At 41.1% G+C, this 19,544-nt stretch overlaps 1 protein-coding gene across 4 annotated transcripts in view; it reads left to right on the forward strand.

The window, feature by feature from the left end:
• Window positions 1-19,544, forward strand: part of NCAM1 (neural cell adhesion molecule 1) — a 234,826-nt gene that overhangs the window by 66,262 nt on the left and 149,020 nt on the right. The window lies entirely within an intron of this gene.

A 19,544-nucleotide genomic window follows, 5' to 3' on the forward strand; every position in this document is an offset into this window, starting at 1 on the left:
AGAATACAATGGAAGGGTTTGTCTTGCAGAGTCCTCACCCCCGAGTGGAAGTACAACTTCCTAAACGTAGAGGTCTTCTGGATGCCAGGGGCTGATGATTAACATGCACAAAGACCTCTTTCTTTGGCACCGAAATTAATTTGGGGAGGGGACAGAGCAGTTATGAAACACAAAGACATGAAAACGCTTGTTACTGCGGCTATTCCTGGACACAGCGAAAACAGATTAATGGGGTCATTTGTAGACTGGAAATCTGGGTTAAGTCACTTAAAAGAGATGGAAATTGAGCATTAAGTGAGACTGTTTTGTTGAGGTAGAAAGCAGAATAATGCCAGGATGCTGATTTATGGGGAATATGTTTCCCTAAATCCGTGAACGCTCAATGATATTCTGCATTATTTAAAGGGGTGGAACAGATTAGAAAGAAGGACTTGTTTTATGTATTTTCCCAGAATCGGTGTCACTCATGTCTATGGGCTGTGTCAGCTAAACCTGGTATATAGATAGATGTCTGTAGTGAACGTCCTCGCTTAGTTGTGGAAATAAGTGACAAGTGTGCAAGTCATCTAAATGGATATTATATCATGTAATATTACATTTTCCATAGAGCAACCCATGGTGATGCATATCATTCAATATAATGAAGATCATTGGGGTCACTATGGTCAGTCAGTAAGTGACAGCATAGTCCGACTAGAATCCGACTCTAATAATTATGATATATTGCACTACACTCAATGTTATTAGGAGAAGATGGCAGCAGAATATCCATAGACACATGTTATCTGGCAATAGATAGATAGCTTATTGTTCCCCATATATAATATAAGACGGAACAGCTTCCTAATAATATGTGACATGTCCGACATTGCCTTTGGTTTACTGCGGCTGATTTAAAATACACGAGGCATGCAGCGTTTCCGAACCTACAGCCTATTCTTCATAGGTGCCCGTATAGCGCATATAATAGGTTGCGGACACGGTCTCAGAACAATCCTCTCAAGCTTGCAGATTCTCTGCGGTTTGTTATTTGTGCCTCAGGTGTCACACAAGTCCAAGCAATGCCACCACAGCTCTGATTTTATATTCCACTAAAATATAGAAAGGAGTGGAAGATTGCCGTCGGGCCTAAAAAAAATGAATGTCACAAACAATGTCAATTATTGATGATTTTATATTGATTTGCGCACCATAATGAGTTTCTAGGTCTTGGAATTTTATTTACTGAATTCCAAATTGCCTTTACAAAATAAATAAATAAATACATCTTTATATATATCGTTCAAGTACAAACCTTTATTATACGGCTTTCCCTTAAAGGGTACCTGTCACTATGGCACTATGGCCCGCTGCACACTTCAGCATGGAGACATAGCTGATGGCAAAGAATCAATTTGGGGGTTCCTTGCACAATCCCTATTAAAGGGGTAGTTCACCCCCCAAAAAATTCTTTCAGATCACCTGGTCCCAGCAAGTGTCTGAGATTTGCAATGTACTTCTATAAATAAAAACTCCAGTCTTCCAGTATTTATCAGCTGCTGTATGTCCCGCAGGATGGGGTGTATTCTTTCCAGTCTGACACAGGGCTCTCTGCTGCCACCTCTGTCCATGTCAGGAATTGTCTAGAGCAGTAGTAAATCCCCATAGAAAACCTTTCCTTCCAGACTGGAAATACTACACCACTTCCTGCAGGAGATACAGCAGCTGATAAGTACTGCTGTGCATGGGGCATATTCTTAACAAAGGATCTTTTGGAGTCCTAGTGGAAGGTACGCTTTAAAGGACTTGTATGTTGCGGACAAAGCATTCTTAGGGTATGTTCACACTGAGTAAATGTGGCGGAATGTGTAATTGCAGGCAACGATGGAAAAATCGTTCGTATGTCATTGATCGTTGATTTAGATCTGAACCTAAAATTATCGTTAATCGTTCACTGTAATTTCTCATTCATTCGCTCAAGTTCCGCATTTGTTCAGTGTAATTGCACATTGTTCATCGTTTTGCTGGGATCAGAAGGAGTAATTGATCATAGAAACGATCACAATAACGTTCGTAGTAACCATCGTAACTAACGACCATCGTTCTGTGTAATATGGTGAACGATTTCAGGTTAAAAATAAACAATCACGTTTGCAATCTTAATCGTTAAAAATTGCTCCGTGTAATAGGACCCTATGGGTTCAGCATTTGTAGCCACTCATTTTTTCTACTGTGGCCACCGTAGGGAGAATGTGGAATTACAGGTCTATTCAAATAAATTGGTAAACATATAATATCACCATCTACCAAGCAGTCACTTCAGGTGGTGCCATATGCAGTGAAATCACACTGCTTTCCTGTTTAAAGTCTTGACATCATTGTACATATTATGTTATCGCACCTCGACACCTCCTACTCAAAGAACTTTTACGCACTCTCTTGTCCTAGCCTAGCCTATAGTTACTGTGTGTTATGCCTGTTGTGTTGAGATGTGTGAATATCCTATCTTTCAGTATAGTATTTGTAATTGTTAATGAATAGTGTATGACAGGGATGAGTGATAAATGTAGCTAATTTTATATAGGAGTATAGGAGTAGTATGTGGGCGGCTTTGATAACTAGAGAAGGTGATAGTATGTAGTGAGTTGTCATGGCTGGAAGGATGGATGGTGAATGGGGGCCGTGACGACTACTGTAGTACATAGGGGTGGGAAATTGGGAAATTTGATACATGCAGGTTTGTGATGACGGGGAGTTGATGGTATAGTACACGGGGGCTCTAATGCTTTGGGAGGGGAGTGTACAGTATCGGAGGGAAGGGGGGGGTTAGGTTGTAATGATCGGGGATTAGTGCTACATGGGGCTTCCATGGGAATAAATAGTAAATTGGGGGCTCAAATACCGGGGAAGGGGAATAGATGGGGGGGGGGGGCTTGAGTGGTGGGCAAGGAAGTGGCTAGTACATGGGGGCTCTATGGACTGGAAAGAGTAGTGGATTATTTTTTAAGAGCTGTGATGACTGGGGGTATATAGTAAATGGAGAGGTGGACACTACATGGGGGCTGGGATGACTGTGGGATGTGGATGCTACATGGAGGATGGCCATTCATGAGCACATGGGTTGTGATGACTTTGACCACTAGGAGAGTGGATACTTGAGGGACTCTCATGCATCTCATCTCATATCATGGACTCTCATGCTCTCACAGGATTGTGTTATAATTCTTGCTTATTGGTATGATTCTGTATAGTATTTGAAGAATTGCTAATATCTCCTGCTCTTGTCCAAAATATTTTCTCCGTCTTGGAATAAAAGTGCCGTATGTGTATTATGAATTATACTGCTCAGTACAAATCTGATCTGGTCTTCTCTTTCTCTCTCCCTCCCCTCTTGTCTTTCAATCCACTCGGTTACCTCAATATTGCCAATACGGCTTCTGGTATTAATCACTGAAAAAAAGGTAAGATGATTTCCATTTCCAAGTGCCTGGTTTTCATTATATTTTCAAAGCCTAATACGAAAGGGACATGAACAAAATGTTTGCAGAGCAGAGTCTGGTCCGGGAGGAAAGTAACATTGGGTAGTAAATGACCTCCTGATGTTCCCTTGAATGAACCTGCAGCCAAACACTACCTCATTGCTGGGGAACATGGTTTATAGTAAAGAGCAGATGCAGGAGGGAGCGGAATCATTGTGGGAACTGAAGCAAAGCATGTGGGTTCTGTTTTGTGATGCATTGTGTCTCATAGTTAATGAAATGTGCCAAGATTTGAGAATGGGCACAATATGTACCAATCATTGTAATATATTGGCTGCACCTTACATGTATTGGGCCAATTTAAGAAATATGATAGAAAAGTTTAAGGTTATGTATGTATATATTAAAAAATGGAGAATCAATGCTGTATAACAGTAGAGGAATGGGTGGAAACGTTAGAGACACTCACCATGTGTTACAAAACCAGAAAAAGGTCAGCACTCATATATTAAATAGAACTAATCAGAACGATTGTGCTGATATGGTTCCCAGCTGCACAGTATAGATCTGCTGTGCAGCTCCCTGAGGCTACCAACCATGGCTGCAGCGGTAGCTTTATGTCGGGGAAAAAATAATTTTATTCCTGCGCTAGGCTCGGAGAACTAGTTATATGGGCGGGGACTAGTCACAGCTCTCTCCCTGTAGGCGCGCTCTGCGGGGATGATTGACAATCAGAGAGACCCGTTAGTGGCCTCTCCAGCTGTCAATCATCCCCGCAGAGTGTGCTTACAGGGAGAGAGCTGTGACTAGTCACAAGTGGCTCCCTGCCCAGATGACTAGTTGCCGCCCCTCTCCCGGCCTCCCACACCGGAACAAAACAACTTTTCCCCCGATTTAAAGCACCCGCCACAGACACAGCTGGTAGCCTCGGAAGCTGCACAGTAGATCTATACTGTGCAGCTGGGAACCATATCAGTCACAGCCATGCGGATTAGTTCCCTTAAATGCATTCAGGACATTACTTTTTCCTTATTTCATTATGACTATTTGCTATGTACTAACTATGACCTAGTTTTTAAAGGATTCCCATCCATTAGACAAATGTTTCGAAAGTCCTAGTGATGCTACAGAAGTTATTGATCAGTAGGAGTCTGGGTGCTGGAGGCTTCCACCACTAAGTGACACAAAGGGGCAGAAGAACTTAGATGAAAATAGTGCCCTCTCATTTCTGATCTTTTCTTCTGTGAAAAGAGTCATAGAAAATCTCAAAGACCCTGGCCCCTTCGTTTAACAATTGGTGGAGGTCTCAGCAAGTGGAATGAACAAAACTCCTGACATATCACTGTGACACATGAGACGTGACAAATGAGCTGTGTTCTTTAGAGTTGTTCCCCTCTTTCATACAGAGTTTTCTTAGAACATCATATCTGCTTTATATTTTCTTGAACATCTCAAGGGTCTTTCAATTTGTAATTCCAGACCCAGATTCTATGGCCCCTTTCTTTCAGATAAAATTGCAGTGTCTATAAGGCCCAGGGGTCTAAAGCTAAAATAAGAGTCAGTACTTGAGGAAGGTGAAAAAGGATGTTTCCACTGACTGGTCTACTATACTTCTTACATATGGACCAATAACTTTACCCTAAAACTAGTGCATTACCTCTACTATTGCATAACCTTAATGTTGATATATGAAGGGACTATTTGCAGACAATTTGTAACAATTACAAGAGTTCTGACCATAAAGTGTACCTTTCAGTACAGCCGCTGCTGAACCAACAGTGAATTCCTCTCTGTGCCCGAAAGTTCGGATATTTATGGCTACAAACCATGCCGAGACTTGCGTGCGTGCGACCTTCTTTGTGATTCAGTAGGGGTTGCACACATTACGGTCTCGGCGAGTTTGTAGCCATGGATACCCAAACTTCTGGGCGCTGAGTGGACTTCACTGCTAATCCAACAGTGGCCGTAATGGCAGGTAAGGTTTTTTTTTCCACCATGTAAATTTTTCTCTCATCCACAGGGGTTAATTGTTCATGGTAGCAATAGAACACCATCTTATAGATCCATTTGGGTGCACACAAGGATGAGGATTTGGGTGGTGATCATTTTATCACCAGTACTCTGTTTGTCTTTTAGGCTATGTTCACACAACATTTTTTTTAATTAATCACGGCCATTAATGCAAATTGCAATAACAGACGTGATTAACTCACAAGGTGCGTTCCATTGAATGAATGAAATCCCATCCGGAGTGTATACACATAGTATATCCTCCGGCCAGGATTGCGAGACCTGTCATGTCAGTTTCATTGAATAGTGGGCACACAGGACTGACAGCTCACACAATGGAAAGTTCGCTCCGGTCGCCCTTTCCATTGTGTGCAATGGTGAGTTGGGATGCAGGCGCACACGGATGTGCCCGCATCCCAATTCAGCCGAAATGAAGTTCATCCGGCCGGTACTGCAGTACGAGCCAAAATGATCCTCACTGACACTGGCCGTTCTGTGACCCGGCCGGGTCAAAGAACAGACGGGGTTTTACAGCGTGTGAACCTGGAACTGCAAAAAGTTGACCAACCCCTTTGATCACTTTTCTTACTTTCTACATTCATACATAACTCCATTAAAATATATATATTTTTTTCTTACTTAGCCATGATAAATGTATTAGTCCAATGTACAACATGTTACCTATTCATTATGTAATAAATAAAACACACAGCTTCTATTTTCTACAAGCATTCCCATCTTTATATTAGTGTTGAATTACTTTAAGAACTGTAAACCTGTGCAGGCTAGACATATGTAATCCTAAACACTTGAGCATGTGCCTTGGCTAGCTGTGTGCTGTAAATTAGTAATATTGGACCTAGACAATGACTTCCTTACAAGGAGAAGAGGAAGGTTGGTTTTGGCTTGCCTTGTGTGTGGAGTAATAGACTAGGTTTTATTTCCAGGCACCAGGAGGACATGGCTATGACCTCATCCACAGTCAGATTAGCGGAGTCTGGAAGGAACTGTTTTGAAAGACATTCTCTGGCTAAAACATTAGGTCAAAGAACTAAAAAAAACATTCAGTTTACAGCAATATGCTAATTACCACATCTATATCACTAATGACTTTTCATTCTGTTCTAATTCGGCTTTGGCTAGGTCATCATAGATATAGCTGACATTTAGGAAGTGTGAAAAATATAAAAACAAAATATAGTAGTTAGTAAAAAAACATATCTGGAACTTTAGTAATTGGGCATTTTCCTCCCAAAACATAGGTAAACCAGCACCTTAGTAAATCCAATTGGTAATGAAATGGGGAATAATATTTTTACATATGTTAGTGGTTATCATGAAGTGTTGCACTTAGTTTAAGTCTGCAGTCTTTATTCCGTCATTAATTTTTAGATTAATATTCCATTTGCAGCCTTCTTCTAGGTTCATATTTTTCCCGTATGTATGTCCTTCAAGTAAAGTTTCCAAAAGGTGCATGACGTCTTACAGGCAGTGCTCCACTGGGAAACAATGTACAAAGTAGACCTCTTCCAGAGAGCAGAGAGCTTGTTCACTGGTGCTGCCAATTGGAGGTAGTAGCCCTGTTACTCAGTAAATAGAACGCAACTGGAATATTCAGACCCAGATCAACAGAATGAGTGGGGAAAGGCTCTGTGTCAGTGAAAAAGAAGTGCCCATAGAGTTATATTATGGGGCCGTTTTGTTACGTGACACTGTGCTGAGATCGGCCTCATTCTCACGATCGGTCGCCGTCTAATCGCTCAGACCCAGACTGATCAAAACTTTTGACAAGTCTCTCAAAATTCTATTTATTTTTTTATTTTTTTGGTGACTACTGCACAATCATTTTAGTAGAAACTGCTAGATTGGCGCTCGTTTACTGGACCTTTTAGATGGCCAAATGATCAGGCAGTAAGGGCTGTATGGATATCGTTAGCCCTTGCCCAAACACCTGATACCCTACCTCTCCTCGGTCTTCTCTCCTGTGCTCCGCAGCTACCCAGTCCCAGCAGCAGCAGTGCTTAAGCGCCTGAGACCGGGAGTGCTGAAAGTTAAGGTACCAGGTGTTTGGGCAATCGTTAGCTGTCAACCGCGCATCACTATTACACGTAGTGATGTGCGGCCGATGATTTTAGGTCCAAACCTAAAACATCGATCCACCGATGATCGTTTCATTTGCTGATCGTTGTCTCTATTACACGGAGCAATAATCATCCGAGTCGGCCTTATTTTGCCGATTATAGCTGTATGAAAAAGGGCCCTTAGTCTGATCAGCGATGTGCCCTTGTTATTTCCATGTCCTTACATTTTCTGTGCAGTTACATGCATGCTACTGTTTCCTGCAAGCAACGGTTTCAGGCTTAGGATAATGTTCCGCAATGGGATCTATAGGGTTTTTTCTACCCCCATAAAAACTGCTTTATCTCATATGTCTCTCATTCTGAAAATTTTTAGAAACATCTGTGCACATAACGTGGCATAAGATGTTTTTCTTATAAGCCTCAGTGTTTATGTTTAGTGGGCCTTTACTTGCAGAAAACACTAAACCTAGACACGTATGATAAAATGCAACAAGAAATATTTACTGTATGGTGCTGAAACAAAGGAATCCCCTCTGAAAACACAGGGGTTAAACTTCTGATGATCTGCTCCACCTTTGGCTGGGGAGTGATTAAAAAAAGGCAGGGCTTAGGGCCCTATTCCACGGAGCGATAATCGGCCGAATTCGGCCAAATATCGCTCAATGGACTAGAGACAACAATCAGCCGATGATCGTTGTCATCGGCTGATCGTTGATATAGGTCCGGACCTATATTTTTCGGGTGCCGACCGCGTACCGGTACGCAGTAAGTGGTGCGCGGCCGGCGACTGATGATATACATTATACACAGGCCGCGGCGGTCCCGGCCAGTGATTGGCTGAGCGGCCTGTCAGCTGACACAGGCCGCCCTGAAGCTGGAGGAGCGCTTGGGACCCTGGAGAAGCAGGAGAAGAGGAGCCCTGCACCATGAATAGGTAATGTATACTAGTTAAGCAAGAGCTGCAAGGACATCGATAACGATGTCCTTGCAGCCCTTGTTTAACGATAATCAGGGCCGTGGAATAGGCCCAGTAAACGAGCGCCGATCTAGCAGATCGGCGCTCGTTTATCAGGCCCCATCTGCCAGTGGAATACCACCCTTAGACAAGGTGCAGGATTAACAATCTTCTTGTCTTGCTGCAGATACAGCAATGGGGGGAGGCTCCTGCTTCAGCCAGTTATCTTACAGCCAGATATCTTAGAGCCTGACTTGGCTGGGCTCCTTGGACATGTAGAGGAGATTATATATAAGACATTGTATATAAGAAATCATCTAACACTTTGGCCAGGGTAGTGGTAATTTTGTTCACTGCATCAGTATTGGATTCAAATGTGTCAATACTCCAGAGTGGACAGACGTGTGGATAGTCATATGGTCTGCAACAATTTTTTTTTTCTTTAACCGAGGACCGAGTGTGGGTTTCAGGGCACATTGCTGAGGCACTAAATTTGACTAAACAATCATATTCCATCTGTTCCAGCTCTCTCTAACACAGTACAGATATTTAGTTTTATTGCTGTTTATTTTACATAGCTGTTTGCCAGAACATTTAGCATATCTAATTTAGCAAAATTTTGTTTTTTGTGTGTTTTTTTTTTTTCCCCGCTTTTGCAAAACTGACCAACTGAAGGGAAAATGTAGCGTATACAAGCCAGGTATGGGTCATAGAAAGTGTTTTCTATGACCCATACCTGGCTTGTATATGCTACATTTTCTCTTCAGTTGGTCAGTTTTGCGAAAGCAAAAAAATAAAAAATAAAATAAAATGGGTCATAGAAAGTGTTTGGGGAAGGGAGCACCCCCTCTTTGCTGTCCATATGCCTTAATACAGGGATGAGGAACCTGTGGCCCTCCAGCTGTTGCAAAACTAACATAGCAAAGCTTTAGGTGTCCAGGCATGATGGAAATTGTAGTTTTGAAACAGCGAGGCGGCCACAGGTTCCCAATAATTGTAGGACATATGGATAGGAGTGATGTCTTTATCTCAAAACCTCAGCAATGATTGCAAAATGTTTTCTATTTTTACAGATAGAACATGACAAACACATAATAGCAAAAAAAGGAACCAATATGTTATTGACAAACTCCAATTATTTGAGGGCAATTTATAATTTTTGGTTAAAATCCAGGACAGTCATGGTGCTGAGTATGTAAAACACACAAGCCATTATTTTCTTAATCCTGGAAACCCTGTCAGATAAAAAAAAAAAAGTTAGTCTCCAGTTTACGACTTATTGAAACCTAGATGCTTCCTTGGCTGAATGACTCTATTTTACGTGCTGGATGTCACTTCAGATTCATCAGGGGGTATGGTTTGAAATCAGCAGTTTTCACTAGATGAATTGAGAGCTCCGTCTTGACATATTGTAGATGATTCTCCCTTGGTAGGAAAACAGCGGTTTTATTGGTTAAATGGCAGCAAAAGTACCTTGACTTTTGTTGAAAACGCAATGGCAATTGAAGTGATTGGTTCATGTGTTATCTTCTAGTATTACTTAAATAGAGCTCCCCTGCCGTGTTCACTGTGGGATGATTTTAGCCCTTTGCTTGGCATAAAACCTCCTATTGCAGGTTATTTGCAGAGTTAATACAAGTCTAGAAGCTTTAGAGTGATTAGAAAATGGCCTGTGCATGAATGTAGCTCTTTTAATGTAGAGTTTTTGCTCTTCAGCTGATTATTATAGATCCATGCCTAGTAAAAGCCAGTGCATGACATTAAGGCATATGTTTAAAGGGGTTATCCAGCGCTACAAAAACATGGCCACTTCCCCCCTACTGTTGTCTCCAGTTTGGGTGGGGGTTTGAAACTCAGTTTCATTGAAGTAAAAGGAGCTTAATTGCAAACCGCACCTGAACTGGAGACAACAGTAGGGGAAAAAGTGGCCATGTTTTTGTAGCACTGGATAACCCCTTTAAGACCGAACAAACAACTTCATCTCATTTGGTTAGATCAAGGGGACTTCCTATCTCAGGAGAATAAATGGCAAAGGGTCTGCACTATGGGGGACATTTATTAAGAGCCGTGTACTCATACACCAGTCTTAAATAACCTTGCCCTTATGCAGTCTGCTGTGCGTCGCACGCTATGTAAGTCTGGCGAGACCTGCGCCAGCCTCATGGTGAGCACAGAAATGTACACCTGATCAGGACCAGGTGTAGATATCTGGCATTGCATAAATAATGATAAATCAGGCGCAGGAGGAGACCACTTCTCCTCCCCCTTATCGTGCAGAGTCCAGCAAGAAAAATACATAGCAGACAGAGGGGTGCAGACCTTGTCCCCGTGCTACCACAGCACTGCATTATCGCTCCCGGACCTCCGATGGCCTCCTGCAGCTTCTGCTCCTGCCAAGTCACAACTGGCTAAGGAATGCCCGCTCAGCCAGTCAGTGACGGGTTCGACACTGCTGCAGTCACTGACTGACTAAGCAGGCCCTCCCCGCTGTTGTGGCGCCAGCAGGACCCAGGAGAAACTGGAGCCCAGTAGCGGTTGGGAGGCTGGTGTTGAAGCGTGGCGGGGGCTCAGTGACGGGTTTGGATTGATTCTTTATTATGTTTCTGCACCCCCCCCTTCTGCAATGTATTTTTTGTTTTGGCCAGACTTCCCCTTTTAAATTTCCATCCTTCCCCCTTTATTCCTAAGTAATGGAGGTATTATCAGGCCTCATTCAGATGTAGGCCTAAGCACATAGGAGTTTAAAATCAGTATTACTAGTTCAGTTTTACTAGATATTAAAGCCGAAACCTATTGTTAAAACATAAATAAGGAATACATTTGTAATTTTTAAAAAAGTTTCAGATACGGGAAAGCTGAATTCTACATAGGCCGATCTGCTACTGCTAATGTATTTCGAAACAATTCAGAATAAAAATATAGATTATGCATGTGAAGTGTGCGGGTGCGGAGGGTCTGGAGAATACTTAAACGCTACATTGTACCGGAGGCTTCATCAAGAAAGAGGCCACTGGTGACCTTTCAGTGGGTCGTCCTCTGGATGCCTGTTAGGTAAAGAAGTAGAGACAGGTCTCTCACCACAAGGGAAATTAATGTGCACATAGATTGCTTCAAGGCATGAAGCGTTCCTACATTTGCATTGGTAATGATATTGGAACTTCATGAATTTTACATTAAAACCTCAATATTGCTAAGAAATGCATAGAAAAATAATGTGATTCCTTCTATGTGCAGCACAAGTGGAGCTCATAGCTCTTATAAAATCCCCTTGATATATTGTTCAATTCTTAGAATTCATACATTCTGAGGTGTGAACTTCCACAGTATTGAGGAGGCTGTGTGATTGTGTCCTATAACTTAGATGTCTTGTTTATGTAATGGCAGATTTACCAGTGATATGGGATGATGATGTTGTACACTATCTGAGCTCGGGCAGTGTTCTCTTTTAATAACATGGAACCCCTTATTGTCATTTGATTCTGCAGGTAAAAAAAATTTTTTTTTTTGCCTCCTAAAATATGTGGGAGAAATTCTGAAGGGTGACCTACAATTTCTACAATGTATTTTCCCCTTTTTTTAACTGCATATGTTGTCACAGTTTTAGACACTATTGATATGTCACTTATTCCTATGTATTGTCCAAAAATATGCCACAGTACGGACTGATATGTATTTTCATTGAAAATAAAAGAACACACACTGCATATTTTTGACAGCTAATATGCACCAAAATGCTTTATAGAAATGTGTGTGAACTAGACCTTAGTTGGACCTTAGGCCCCATTCACTGTGCCGTGTTCTGCGCCACGATGACCAGAGGAGGATGGCGGCACAGATCCCCTAATAGAAGTGCAGCCTCCAAGCCGCCCAGCAGCAGAGATAACAGAAGCACATAATGTGGTGGTGGTATGTGCGCTCCTGTCATCTCTGCTGCCAGGCAGGTGCCGGGGTGGGGGTATACACATTGAGGGATCCGTGCTGCGATCCGCACTAGGACATGTCCTATTATTTCGCTGTGGGGGTCACGGCTCAGATCATGAGAATGGCTGCATTCGCTTGAATTGATCATTATTAGCGTCCGTGTATGTTATGAGACGGCCGCCTTCCCTGATATGTTCCCGAAGTGGTAACATAGCCTTTTGCGTAAATTAAATGGAACAAAAATTGCACGTGTCACTATAGATTTTAAAAAAAGGCTTCTTTCACTAAAAATAAGAGAAAAATTTAATCATTTTAAAGTGATTTTTTCTATATTTTTGAAAATATTAATCTATATTTATTGATGGTTAAAATACATTGTGATTGGTGATGATTTACTTTGGATTTTTATTCTAATTGAGCGGATGCCAATGCCTTCCATGGTGCTAAGACACCTTTCACACTGCTCAGATCTTTCAGCAAGATGACACTGCCTATTTATTGGCTGGCCTGGCATTGCTAGTAACCCATGATACTGAGATGTAGAGTGTTACAGAGCAGGCCGGTAGTGAGGCAGCAACATGGAATTCTTACTTCCCACACAAAATTGCACAGGATATCCCTATATGTGAATAGCTATGTGTTATCTGCTGTAGGAGAAACAAATGCTATTCAGTCTGCAAGATTAAAATATTTAAAGCAGCTGCGGTGGACATAGCGTGTAAAGTGTCGCCTCTCACACACCGACGCTTCCCCAAATTATAATACCAGCGTCTGGGAAATGCATTGCATCTGTTATTGGCAGATTAATTCACTTGGCGTTCTTGGTATCGTTGGAGTGCATGGATTATTACTTACGCTATTAGTGACCCATTTAATGGGATCAAGAACAATGTATTTTCAGTAGACAAAAGCACTTCGTCTTGCAGCAATAATGCATAGCATTGCGTGTATTAAGGCTTCCCTTCAGATATCTAAACTATGGCTCATCATACTGATTCTTATTATATTCTTTAAAGTTTTTATTCTTACAAATATCAGACTCCCTCATAAATAATTTGTAGCTGCAGTGTTCGCTAAGCATTGGCCCTAATACGATGGCAGGCTGGCAACAACACCGAATCCCAGTGGTCTTGTGTGCATCCAGTATGTTCACTCACTTGAGGAGAACGGGCTGATGGCATGAATTCAGCAACACTTCTGTTTACAGCTGTTGGGTGGGACATTTACTTTATAGAGTCTTTAAATTAAAGGGCATATGTAAGGGTATTGTGACTTGGAGTTCCTCATTTGGGACCTCCATGACTTGGAGTTGAGAGAACTGCAAAGACCCAGCACTTCAGTGCAGTACATTGATTTTAATGTGTACCATGCACTATGTGGCATGTCATGTACTAGTTCTCCCTGCACTAGTACACATATTTATGGATGGTATATATACAAATTGTTATAGATGTGTTTTTCAAGCAGATATAGATGGACAAGGATATAGAGTATGTCTAGCATTGATATGCCTAGGGTAAGGGAACTATGATATGTGTTGAGAGAGAAGGTCCCCATACACCTTAGACTTTTGTTGGCCATTGGTATACGGCGTATGTCCACCGACAGATGATGGTAAATCACCATCCAACCTTTTTGTTCTTGGAGAGAGCAAACCAGGGCTTGGGCTTTGGCTTAACCCTCTCCTCCCCATAGAAAACACAAGATTGCTTGGCCGTGCAGAACTTTCCTGTGTGTGGGGAGAAAGTGGGCCAGACGGTAGAGATGTATGACAGCTGAATGATGGTTCAGCCATCAGTTATTGACAGTCTATAAGGACCATTAGGATGCCCATACGCTGTCAATGACTGTTGGATGAATAATTTTGTTGAGTTACTTCTCCCAGCCTCGTGTACATTAGGCATGGCCAGACATTCACACTTTTCCTTTGGGCAGGGGTGGTGCTAGCTTATTCCTCTCAAAACAAAAAGGTTGGGCGGCAAAAATCCAGTGTTTCTCACCCTTCTCTCCACTGACATCATCTGTCAGTGGGAAGTCATGCACCTTGTATTGTTGCCCCAACACACTGGCCGGGACTCCATTCATTCAATACAACGTATCTTTTGCATTAATCACGGCCATTGTTGCAAATTGCAACAACGGCCGTGATTTATGTAAAGCATATGTTGTGTTAACATAACCTTTGGCTGTAACCATGGCTAATGTTGCCTAACCCAAACTTTTAGCAAGTTTGCTCAACACTGCCTACAACCTGTCAACTATGCATCATCATTGTCTATTACTATGTATACATTACTGGTAATTATAATTGTCCTCAGTATGGTGCAGTAATCCACCTAAAGCCATCATTTCCTTGAAGACAACTTATTGAGAATGCCACCTCTGAGAATTGTTTTGAAATGTAAAATGCCTAGCACTGAATGGCAGTTCTATTTTACACCACATCTGTAACAAAGAATGTGTCAGGGATTCTACAAGTCAAATTAATATTGGAAAGGAACTTATAAGAGAAGCCAAGCGGAAAATATTTATGCCGTTGTGGTTGCACATGATACATTTTAGTAGTGAATTATCTGGTAACAATTTGTTCTTGCCTTTCCAAGTTAATTCCTTCTCCATAAAACGCCACCTTTCACAGGAAATGGTCCTGGCGTTGTCAATTTAAATTTGAACATTAAACTTTAGGTTAGCAATTCCTAACATATTTACTGTGAAGGAACCCCAGAAAATATTTTTCCATTCTGAGGTTGTCCGATTTACATGGATTAACCCCCTCAATCATTCTGGTGAGCACGCTCAGTAGGCACTTGTATACTGCTACATAACATTGAGCCAACTCTACCAATATGTTTACAGCACTTGTTTAAAACTTGTGAAATGTTTGTCTACCCCATTTTAAGCAATATTGTATAAGCTGAAGATCAGCCCACAATCCACTGCCTTTTTTCTACTATATACCATCATGTTGTGGTATACCAATTTATAATAAAATGATTACACCTTTGCCAGTCTCAAGAATAATGGGAAAATCTCTAAATGTTTAAATGGTCGCCCCAAAATTCCCAGTAGCTGTTCAATGGGCTCTGAATGTTGGGACTTCTCACAATTACAAAAATGGGGGGCACAATTTTTAATCCTAGGATAACCACTTTAATTCTCTTTCATGCTAAAGATTAGTGAGGGTCCCTGCACAGCCAACCATTATTTAGTGTAAAAAAAAAAATAACGTTTTTTGATTGGTAAGTTCTTACTGGGTTGTAGAGAAATTCAATGGTCCAAAATCCTGTTTAAGAAACAAATCTGCATAAATCTTTCAACTGTACCACCCTGTGGATATTGTGTACGCTTTGGCCCAATTTACTTATATTCCTTGTTACTAAATATTCATTGCAAAATAACAATGTAAAGTGTACCTGTCAGCACTTCCGCTGATCCAGCCGGCAGTTAATTCGCATAAGGCTCCGTTCACACTGAGCAAAAGTGGCAGAATTCTCCGCCGCAGAAAGCCACCAGCCTCCCTGTCATAATGATAGTCTATGGGAGGCTCACGTGCCTCCTCCTCTCTCTGCGCTAAAGAATGAGCATGTTCATTCTTCAGCGCGGAGAGAGGAGGTGCGCAAGCCTCCCATAGAGTGTCATTATGACATGGAGGCTGGCGGCATTCGAATTCCGACACTTTAGTTCCGTGTGCACGGAGCCTTACAGTCTCAGCATGTTCATATCATGGATACCTGAACTTCTGGCTACAGAGAGTAACTCACCACCAATCAGGTCAGCGGATGCGTTGACAGGTACACTTTTATATCGATTCTATATCTCTAAATCAAAGACACGTCAAACCTCAGATTATGCATGCAAAAATCTTTGAATTTGATGGTAATAATGACAAGTTTGCAAATTTTGATCTCTTGACAATGATGATAAAAAAAATGGAGAAAAAAAGTAAGCCACATCAAATAACAATTTTTAAGAGATAGTTATGGAAAGCCATTCTAAATTACTTTGTATCATGTACTAGAGCATGACCCATAGGCTATGACGTTATAGTCTGGAGTACGTTGCACATGTTGATGCTTCTTATAGATACCCATCTTGTAAAGCCTAATATCTTAAATGCGTTGTTACGGATTAGAACAATATATCATTGTATATTTAGTTTCTTTCTAACTGGGTCAAACTGAATGTGTCATGGAGCTTCTGGTGCAATGTGACATCGCAGTGCACAGCAGAAAATATTCCACACTGACCAGCGTCACCAGGATCACTCCTGAACAGATGAGTTATTGTGCTTGGGGTTGCTGATTCTGGCTGTTGTTCTGGTCAAGGCCAAAAATTCCTCATGATTCAGGCAGAAGCCAAGATATGTATCAAAGAGAAAAATAGCCCATAATTATATAGTCTGGTTTTAAGCAATGCAGTTGAATTACTGCAGGCTTTAAATTGGAACCTTTAGAAGTTTTATTTTTTTTTATATTGCCTCTTTATTTCAATGAAATGTGTACTCGGCGATAGACACCCAAGGCTGGGCAAATTCTAGCATCTTACAATGTTGTTCATTAGATGCCACTTTTTCAAAAAGTTAGTTTGTCAAAGTTTTGCTTTCAAGAACTTACAGAGCTCCATTGGTTTCTGCCCTCTCTCCTATTAGCAGTTCTGTGTGGTGGGACAGGGAGCAGGGCGGCTTGGCCAATGCACACTAAGGGACGCAAAGCCAATGACTCTGGCTTGGTATCCAGGGCAGTAGATTAAGGTCAGGCACTGACTAACTGTCATTGCCTGTGATGCTTTAAAGTGGTTATCCGGCATTAGAAAATTTTATATATAAAGCCAAACTCTTCTCGGGAGTCACAACCTGCTCTGCCAATCACTGGGCGCGGCGCTGTCCTGTCTCAGTCACTGATTGGCTAAGCAGGCTCTAGTTGCCGAGAGTAGTTAGTCTCAAAAGTGACGGTGGCTGCAGTTAGCAGGGGACACCGGAGACACAGCAGCAGGACATCGGTGGAGCGTAGAGAGGTAAGCATAAGATATTTATTATCTTTTCTAATAGGGCAGCATTATATAAATAATTATCTAATGCTAGATTACCCCTTTAGTGCTTTCTGGTTCTTTACCTATATTCTGTGAACTTTTTATTATCATTTTATATTACTCTGTCTTTCTGACTCTGGATTAAACTCTATTTCAGTTCTTTGCCTGCTAATTTGATTTATTTGTGCCCTTCTGGTTCTGACCTCGGCTACCTGACTATTCTCTTGTGTGTCCTTGGTCCTAACGGTTTATCTATAGAAACATCTGTTTCACCAGACGCTACGCCTGACTCTGCAGACACAACCTTGGTCCCTAGTAGCAAAGAGCTCTTTGGTCTCCTATTTATTCCATAAGGGCTGTAGCATTAAGCAGGCTGGAGGTGAAGAGCGGCCCAGCCTTGTAGAAGCAGTGTACCTGTGTATGTGATTGTTTACTAAGTCTACATTACTTCTATTTTCAGTCTAGATCCATTTTACCTTTTGTTTTGGTTTTATAGCATTTTGGATGCGTTAAAAGCAGAATAAAAAGCTAACCTTCTGCCGTTCCCAAACATTCCAGATATCACGGTGCAGCCCTTTACCTTGGGCCTGAATATTCTTTGTGTAGAACAGTTTATTCTACAAAAGTTGTTACATTTGTTTTGTTTTTTTACTTTTGTACCTATTGAATTCATAGCTTTTATGGGATTTTTTTTTACATATTTTTGAGCATGCCAAACATATTTATTTGTAAAGTACAAAGGATCTGCCGGTTGTATACTTTGCTAGCAAAATAAAACCTAGCAGCAAATAATAGCAAGAGGTGGCATTTACCAGCCTTTTATGATGGCATTTACATTATAAATTAAACTCTTTCTTTCTCTCTGTCTCAATGTATATGTGTTAAGAAAAAAGGGCTATACTCACATGTTTAAATGGATGCTAACAACAGGTTATAAGATTCTAACCTGTTATGTACTGATAGCATTAGGGACCCTGAGGATGAACATAATGTTCTGTAGAGTCTAGTACATTTCTCTTGTGGCAGAGAACTACTAATATTTAGAACAATGGTTATGGACTGTATTCTTTCTTTGTGTTTTCAGCTACTCTGCAGAACTATGCGTTGACATGGTGATAGACTACAGACATTGTACAGTTAGGTTAGTAAGAAGAGTGAGCAAATGAAAGTATGACTGCAAGATCAGACTGCAGAGGGTTTGCTTGTAGTCTGTTGCCATGGTGATGCATAGTTCTGTTTAAGTTGTAGACAAAAAAATAATGGAAACGTTTGAAATCAAAACAGCTATATTGTTTATATTTATTTTCTGGATGGATTTGATACAAATCTACAAAACTAGAAAATATCTAGTCATCACAAGCATATGGTTGGACAATTATAGTCAAAAGAAATATAAGAAGATTGATAAAAATCACTTTTTTTTTTTTACAAAGTTGAAATACTAAGTTACTGAAAATGTGCTGCGCCGTGTTTTAGTGTGAGCAGCTTGCGGGATGCTTGTGATAACCCCTTAGCTACTTGTCCTTTTCACATACACACTGTATTTATGAGAGTTCTCTACTAGAAAAAAACAGTATGGAGACAATGAGGCCGCTCTGCCCTGACAATTTCATCTGTTACCCGCGATACAAAAGGGCTAGCCTCAGGGCAAGTCTATTACTTAGCAACAACATATTCTGAATGCGACATGGTTTGCAAGCAGGCAGGGATATTAACTCTCTGAATGCAGCAGATATCTTGAAGCCTCTATTAGATAGCTTGCCGGGTTTTCTTTGACTTACGTAGGTAATAAGTCTTGCATATGTATAATAGAACAGTGCTCATAATACAGCCCAATGAAGTGTCCTCTTTATTGATCACATATTAAGTAGTAAATAACCTGAAAAGATTTATTCAAGGGCTTAACAGATGTCTTTCTCAAATTTTCATTCATAAAGTTTAGATTTTATTACCCGGTTGCTATGAGTCTTCTTAATGGTCCCTCTTGGATAAACATAACCAAAATGTGGCCAACCCTGTGTTACGATACTTCCTTTTCAAGAACAGTGCATATCCATAGCTTTAAAAGGGTTATCCCTGTTCTATTCACTT

Source organism: Dendropsophus ebraccatus, chromosome 12 (genome assembly GCF_027789765.1).
Source record: "Dendropsophus ebraccatus isolate aDenEbr1 chromosome 12, aDenEbr1.pat, whole genome shotgun sequence".
Classification (NCBI taxonomy): domain Eukaryota; kingdom Metazoa; phylum Chordata; class Amphibia; order Anura; family Hylidae; genus Dendropsophus; species Dendropsophus ebraccatus.